Source organism: Hyla sarda, unplaced genomic scaffold (assembly GCF_029499605.1).
Source record: "Hyla sarda isolate aHylSar1 unplaced genomic scaffold, aHylSar1.hap1 scaffold_1060, whole genome shotgun sequence".
In the NCBI taxonomy this organism is placed as follows: Eukaryota; Metazoa; Chordata; class Amphibia; order Anura; family Hylidae; genus Hyla; species Hyla sarda.
The window spans coordinates 120,521-126,520 of NW_026607679.1; the positions used below are offsets into that span (position 1 = coordinate 120,521).

A 6,000-nucleotide genomic window follows, 5' to 3' on the forward strand; every position below is an offset into this window, starting at 1 on the left:
CAGAAGCAGCAGCAGCACCACCTTTTGTTTTTTGGCTGCAGCAGCAGCAGCAAGGCCCACAGGGCTGGCTAGCTGGCTAGCCAGCAAGCAGGTAGCAATGAAAGTAGGAATCTTTCTTTTTAACCCTGTAAGGGGGTGGTGCACTGTACCCGAAGATACTGCCATATCGGGTCAATGCATAGGGCGACGGAAGCAAGCTTCGAAATCGGCCCCCGTTCTCAAAAATCCATTTAATATATGGTCCCCAGATAGGGGACGTATCAGATATTAAACTGATAAGAACAGATACTACACTTGATCTTAGCCAAAAGGCCGAGAAGCGATAACCGTGAAAGGGGCGGGCCCAACAAGGTCCCCTTCATGGGCACTATCACTGCTTGCTGTCAGGGAGGCTGCCAGACAATTTTCCATGCACACTCTGGGCTGGGGGGCAGTCAACCACCAGTACACACAGCAGAACCTAAACCCATACCATTATTGCTAAGCAGCAAGACAGGGGCCCATTGCACTCCCACGGGGCCTTTTTAAATGCAATCCATAACCCGGATTTGCCAGGAACCCTTCTTACTCCTCCTACTTGCATGTGACACTGGGCTTAGGATCTGCATAGGAAACACACACACAAGCACACACCTACCTTTGTTGCCTGCAGATGCCTCCTTGGCTGTCCCCAAACGGTATCAAACCAACACCCACGGGAAGCTGTAAGCATAGAGGACATGCCTGCACCCCATTGGACTTACCTGTGTGGGTTAAATCCGGGTTATTTGACAACCTATGGCGGTGATGGTTCTGCTCAGGCAGAGCAGTGCTGATGCTCCTCATAAAGCTGTCGCTGCTGTGAAGGTTCTAGGTGACATCACAAATCCCTATGGTTACATACACAACAAAGCTGGGTTGTTGTTGTTTACACTCTGCAAGGCCTGTGGAAGTGAGTGACATCATAGCACTGTAGTTCTGAGGGTTCTAGATGGATGCAACAATCTCCTGTTGCTTCTATGAAGGCCATAATAGACGACATCACCAAACAGCTCCATAGTCACATACACAGCAAAGGAGAGATGTTGTTTACACCTAGTGATGTCAGTGGTATTGAGTGACATCACAGCACAGTGCTAAGGCTCCTGGGCCTGGACACAGCAGCGGCTGCAATATCTCAACGGAGAATACGTTTATATATATGTGTGTGTGTGCGCGTATATATATATATATATATATATATATATATATATATATATATATATTTCTCCGCCGAAATCACTTTTAAACCCATTTCCACCTTTTTTTCCCTTCTCTTCCTCTTACTTTTTTTTCACGTTTTTTTACGTTTTTCTCCTTTTCGCCTCTTTTCTGGGCGTATTATTCTTCTTTTTCTTCTTTTTTTTCGTCTAATGCATACCCCATCAGTGCAGCAATGCTTATTCAATACCGCCAGCAGATGGAGACACTGGGGGATAATTTTCTAAGGATTTATACTGATTTTTCCTGTCTGAATTTGTCGCACAGAAAGTTGCAGGCCAAATATGTGTGACATTTCTGCGACTTTAGCTTCTAGAGCATTTTTACAACATTATACATAGGTGCTGAATACATAAAAAGCGACTGTTCAGCGACAGACAAGTCGCATCGGCTGAAAGTAGGCCAGAATGTCAGTCCATGTTGGAGCAGGTTTAGATACAGTCTAAAGTATAGATCTCAAAGTCTGTGCACAGAATTTAGCAAGGGCCTCGCACCTTCTGATGCATCAGGTAGGTGCACAATAGCATAGCCTAACCCTCTGTACTTTGGTCTATATTGATGCGGGACATAGACAGCCAGCTGATGACCAATCCATTAGTGCAATGGATGGCTGGAAGCATTTGTCTTTGCCTTTGCAATACCACAGAAGCAATGCATGGTCAATGTACAGCAATGACACACCTGTGTGAACAGCCAGGAGACCCCCCCCATGTTATGTTACATAGTTACATAGTTAGTACGGTCGAAAAAAGACATATGTCCATCAAGTTCAACCAGGGAATTAAGGGGTAGGGGTGTGGCGCGATATTGGGGAAGGGATGAGATTTTATATTTCTTCATAAAAGCATTAATCTTATTTTGTCAATTAGGAACATTCAGCACCCACCCGCTATCAAGGCAGCTGCCTATCATGTCATGCCCTACCTGCACAGGTGTGCTGGCTACTCAAATGATCCAATTAAGGAGGCCATTTAGTCAGCAGCAGCAGAAGTCCTGTGCCTGGACGCTCCAACAGCGGCCAGACACAAGCAGAAGCAGAAGCAGCAGAAGCAGCAGAAGCAGCAGCAGCACCACCTTTTGTTTTTTGGCTGCAGCAGCAGCAGCAAGGCCCACAGGGCTGGCTAGCTGGCTAGCCAGCAAGCAGGTAGCAATGAAAGTAGGAATCTTTCTTTTTAACCCTGTAAGGGGGTGGTGCACTGTACCCGAAGATACTGCCATATCGGGTCAATGCATAGGGCGACGGAAGCAAGCTTCGAAATCGGCCCCCGTTCTCAAAAATCCATTTAATATATGGTCCCCAGATAGGGGACGTATCAGATATTAAACTGATAAGAACAGATACTACACTTGATCTTAGCCAAAAGGCCGAGAAGCGATAACCGTGAAAGGGGCGGGCCCAACAAGGTCCCCTTCATGGGCACTATCACTGCTTGCTGTCAGGGAGGCTGCCAGACAATTTTCCATGCACACTCTGGGCTGGGGGGCAGTCAACCACCAGTACACACAGCAGAACCTAAACCCATACCATTATTGCTAAGCAGCAAGACAGGGGCCCATTGCACTCCCACGGGGCCTTTTTAAATGCAATCCATAACCCGGATTTGCCAGGAACCCTTCTTACTCCTCCTACTTGCATGTGACACTGGGCTTAGGATCTGCATAGGAAACACACACACAAGCACACACCTACCTTTGTTGCCTGCAGATGCCTCCTTGGCTGTCCCCAAACGGTATCAAACCAACACCCACGGGAAGCTGTAAGCATAGAGGACATGCCTGCACCCCATTGGACTTACCTGTGTGGGTTAAATCCGGGTTATTTGACAACCTATGGCGGTGATGGTTCTGCTCAGGCAGAGCAGTGCTGATGCTCCTCATAAAGCTGTCGCTGCTGTGAAGGTTCTAGGTGACATCACAAATCCCTATGGTTACATACACAACAAAGCTGGGTTGTTGTTGTTTACACTCTGCAAGGCCTGTGGAAGTGAGTGACATCATAGCACTGTAGTTCTGAGGGTTCTAGATGGATGCAACAATCTCCTGTTGCTTCTATGAAGGCCATAATAGACGACATCACCAAACAGCTCCATAGTGACATACACAGCAAAGGAGAGATGTTGTTTACACCTAGTGATGTCAGTGGTATTGAGTGACATCACAGCACAGTGCTAAGGCTCCTGGGCCTGGACACAGCAGCGGCTGCAATATCTCAACGGAGAATACGTTTATATATATGTGTGTGTGTGCGCGTATATATATATATATATATATATATATATATATATATATATTTCTCCGCCGAAATCACTTTTAAACCCATTTCCACCTTTTTTTCCCTTCTCTTCCTCTTACTTTTTTTTCACGTTTTTTTACGTTTTTCTCCTTTTCGCCTCTTTTCTGGGCGTATTATTCTTCTTTTTCTTCTTTTTTTTCGTCTAATGCATACCCCATCAGTGCAGCAATGCTTATTCAATACCGCCAGCAGATGGAGACACTGGGGGATAATTTTCTAAGGATTTATACTGATTTTTCCTGTCTGAATTTGTCGCACAGAAAGTTGCAGGCCAAATATGTGTGACATTTCTGCGACTTTAGCTTCTAGAGCATTTTTACAACATTATACATAGGTGCTGAATACATAAAAAGCGACTGTTCAGCGACAGACAAGTCGCATCGGCTGAAAGTAGGCCAGAATGTCAGTCCATGTTGGAGCAGGTTTAGATACAGTCTAAAGTATAGATCTCAAAGTCTGTACACAGAATTTAGCAAGGGCCTCGCACCTTCTGATGCATCAGGTAGGTGCACAATAGCATAGCCTAACCCTCTGTACTTTGGTCTATATTGATGCGGGACATAGACAGCCAGCTGATGACCAATCCATTAGTGCAATGGATGGCTGGAAGCATTTGTCTTTGCCTTTGCAATACCACAGAAGCAATGCATGGTCAATGTACAGCAATGACACACCTGTGTGAACAGCCAGGAGACCCCCCCCATGTTATGTTACATAGTTACATAGTTAGTACGGTCGAAAAAAGACATATGTCCATCAAGTTGGAATTAAGGGGTAGGGGTGTGGCGCGATATTGGGGAAGGGATGAGATTTTATATTTCTTCATAAGCATTAATCTTATTTTGTCAATTAGGAACATTCAGCACCCACCCGCTATCAAGGCAGCTGCCTATCATGTCATGCCCTACCTGCACAGGTGTGCTGGCTACTCAAATGATCCAATTAAGGAGGCCATTTAGTCAGCAGCAGCAGAAGTCCTGTGCCTGGACGCTCCAACAGCGGCCAGACACAAGCAGAAGCAGAAGCAGCAGAAGCAGCAGCAGCACCACCTTTTGTTTTTTGGCTGCAGCAGCAGCAGCAAGGCCCACAGGGCTGGCTAGCTGGCTAGCCAGCAAGCAGGTAGCAATGAAAGTAGGAATCTTTCTTTTTAACCCTGTAAGGGGGTGGTGCACTGTACCCGAAGATACTGCCATATCGGGTCAATGCATAGGGCGACGGAAGCAAGCTTCGAAATCGGCCCCCGTTCTCAAAAATCCATTTAATATATGGTCCCCAGATAGGGGACGTATCAGATATTAAACTGATAAGAACAGATACTACACTTGATCTTAGCCAAAAGGCCGAGAAGCGATAACCGTGAAAGGGGCGGGCCCAACAAGGTCCCCTTCATGGGCACTATCACTGCTTGCTGTCAGGGAGGCTGCCAGACAATTTTCCATGCACACTCTGGGCTGGGGGGCAGTCAACCACCAGTACACACAGCAGAACCTAAACCCATACCATTATTGCTAAGCAGCAAGACAGGGGCCCATTGCACTCCCACGGGGCCTTTTTAAATGCAATCCATAACCCGGATTTGCCAGGAACCCTTCTTACTCCTCCTACTTGCATGTGACACTGGGCTTAGGATCTGCATAGGAAACACACACACAAGCACACACCTACCTTTGTTGCCTGCAGATGCCTCCTTGGCTGTCCCCAAACGGTATCAAACCAACACCCACGGGAAGCTGTAAGCATAGAGGACATGCCTGCACCCCATTGGACTTACCTGTGTGGGTTAAATCCGGGTTATTTGACAACCTATGGCGGTGATGGTTCTGCTCAGGCAGAGCAGTGCTGATGCTCCTCATAAAGCTGTCGCTGCTGTGAAGGTTCTAGGTGACATCACAAATCCCTATGGTTACATACACAACAAAGCTGGGTTGTTGTTGTTTACACTCTGCAAGGCCTGTGGAAGTGAGTGACATCATAGCACTGTAGTTCTGAGGGTTCTAGATGGATGCAACAATCTCCTGTTGCTTCTATGAAGGCCATAATAGACGACATCACCAAACAGCTCCATAGTCACATACACAGCAAAGGAGAGATGTTGTTTACACCTAGTGATGTCAGTGGTATTGAGTGACATCACAGCACAGTGCTAAGGCTCCTGGGCCTGGACACAGCAGCGGCTGCAATATCTCAACGGAGAATACGTTTATATATATGTGTGTGTGTGCGCGTATATATATATATATATATATATATATATATATATATATATATATATTTCTCCGCCGAAATCACTTTTAAACCCATTTCCACCTTTTTTTCCCTTCTCTTCCTCTTACTTTTTTTTCACGTTTTTTTACGTTTTTCTCCTTTTCGCCTCTTTTCTGGGCGTATTATTCTTCTTTTTCTTCTTTTTTTTCGTCTAATGCATACCCCATCAGTGCAGCAATGCTTATTCAATACCGCCAGCAGAT

General features: G+C 46.0%; 3 non-coding genes across 3 annotated transcripts; all 3 read right to left on the reverse strand.

Moving 5' to 3' along the window:
- Window positions 1-133: 133 nt before the first annotated feature.
- Window positions 134-324, reverse strand: LOC130299673 (U2 spliceosomal RNA). Its single transcript, XR_008850764.1, has one exon. It is a non-coding gene; the product is annotated as a U2 spliceosomal RNA (small nuclear RNA).
- Window positions 325-2,425: 2,101 nt separating this feature from the next.
- On the reverse strand, window positions 2,426-2,616 carry LOC130299674 (U2 spliceosomal RNA). Its single transcript, XR_008850765.1, has one exon. It is a non-coding gene; the product is annotated as a U2 spliceosomal RNA (small nuclear RNA).
- A 2,077-nt stretch (window positions 2,617-4,693) lies between these two features.
- On the reverse strand, window positions 4,694-4,884 carry LOC130299675 (U2 spliceosomal RNA). Its single transcript, XR_008850766.1, has one exon. It is a non-coding gene; the product is annotated as a U2 spliceosomal RNA (small nuclear RNA).
- Between the last annotated feature and the right edge of the window lie 1,116 nt (window positions 4,885-6,000).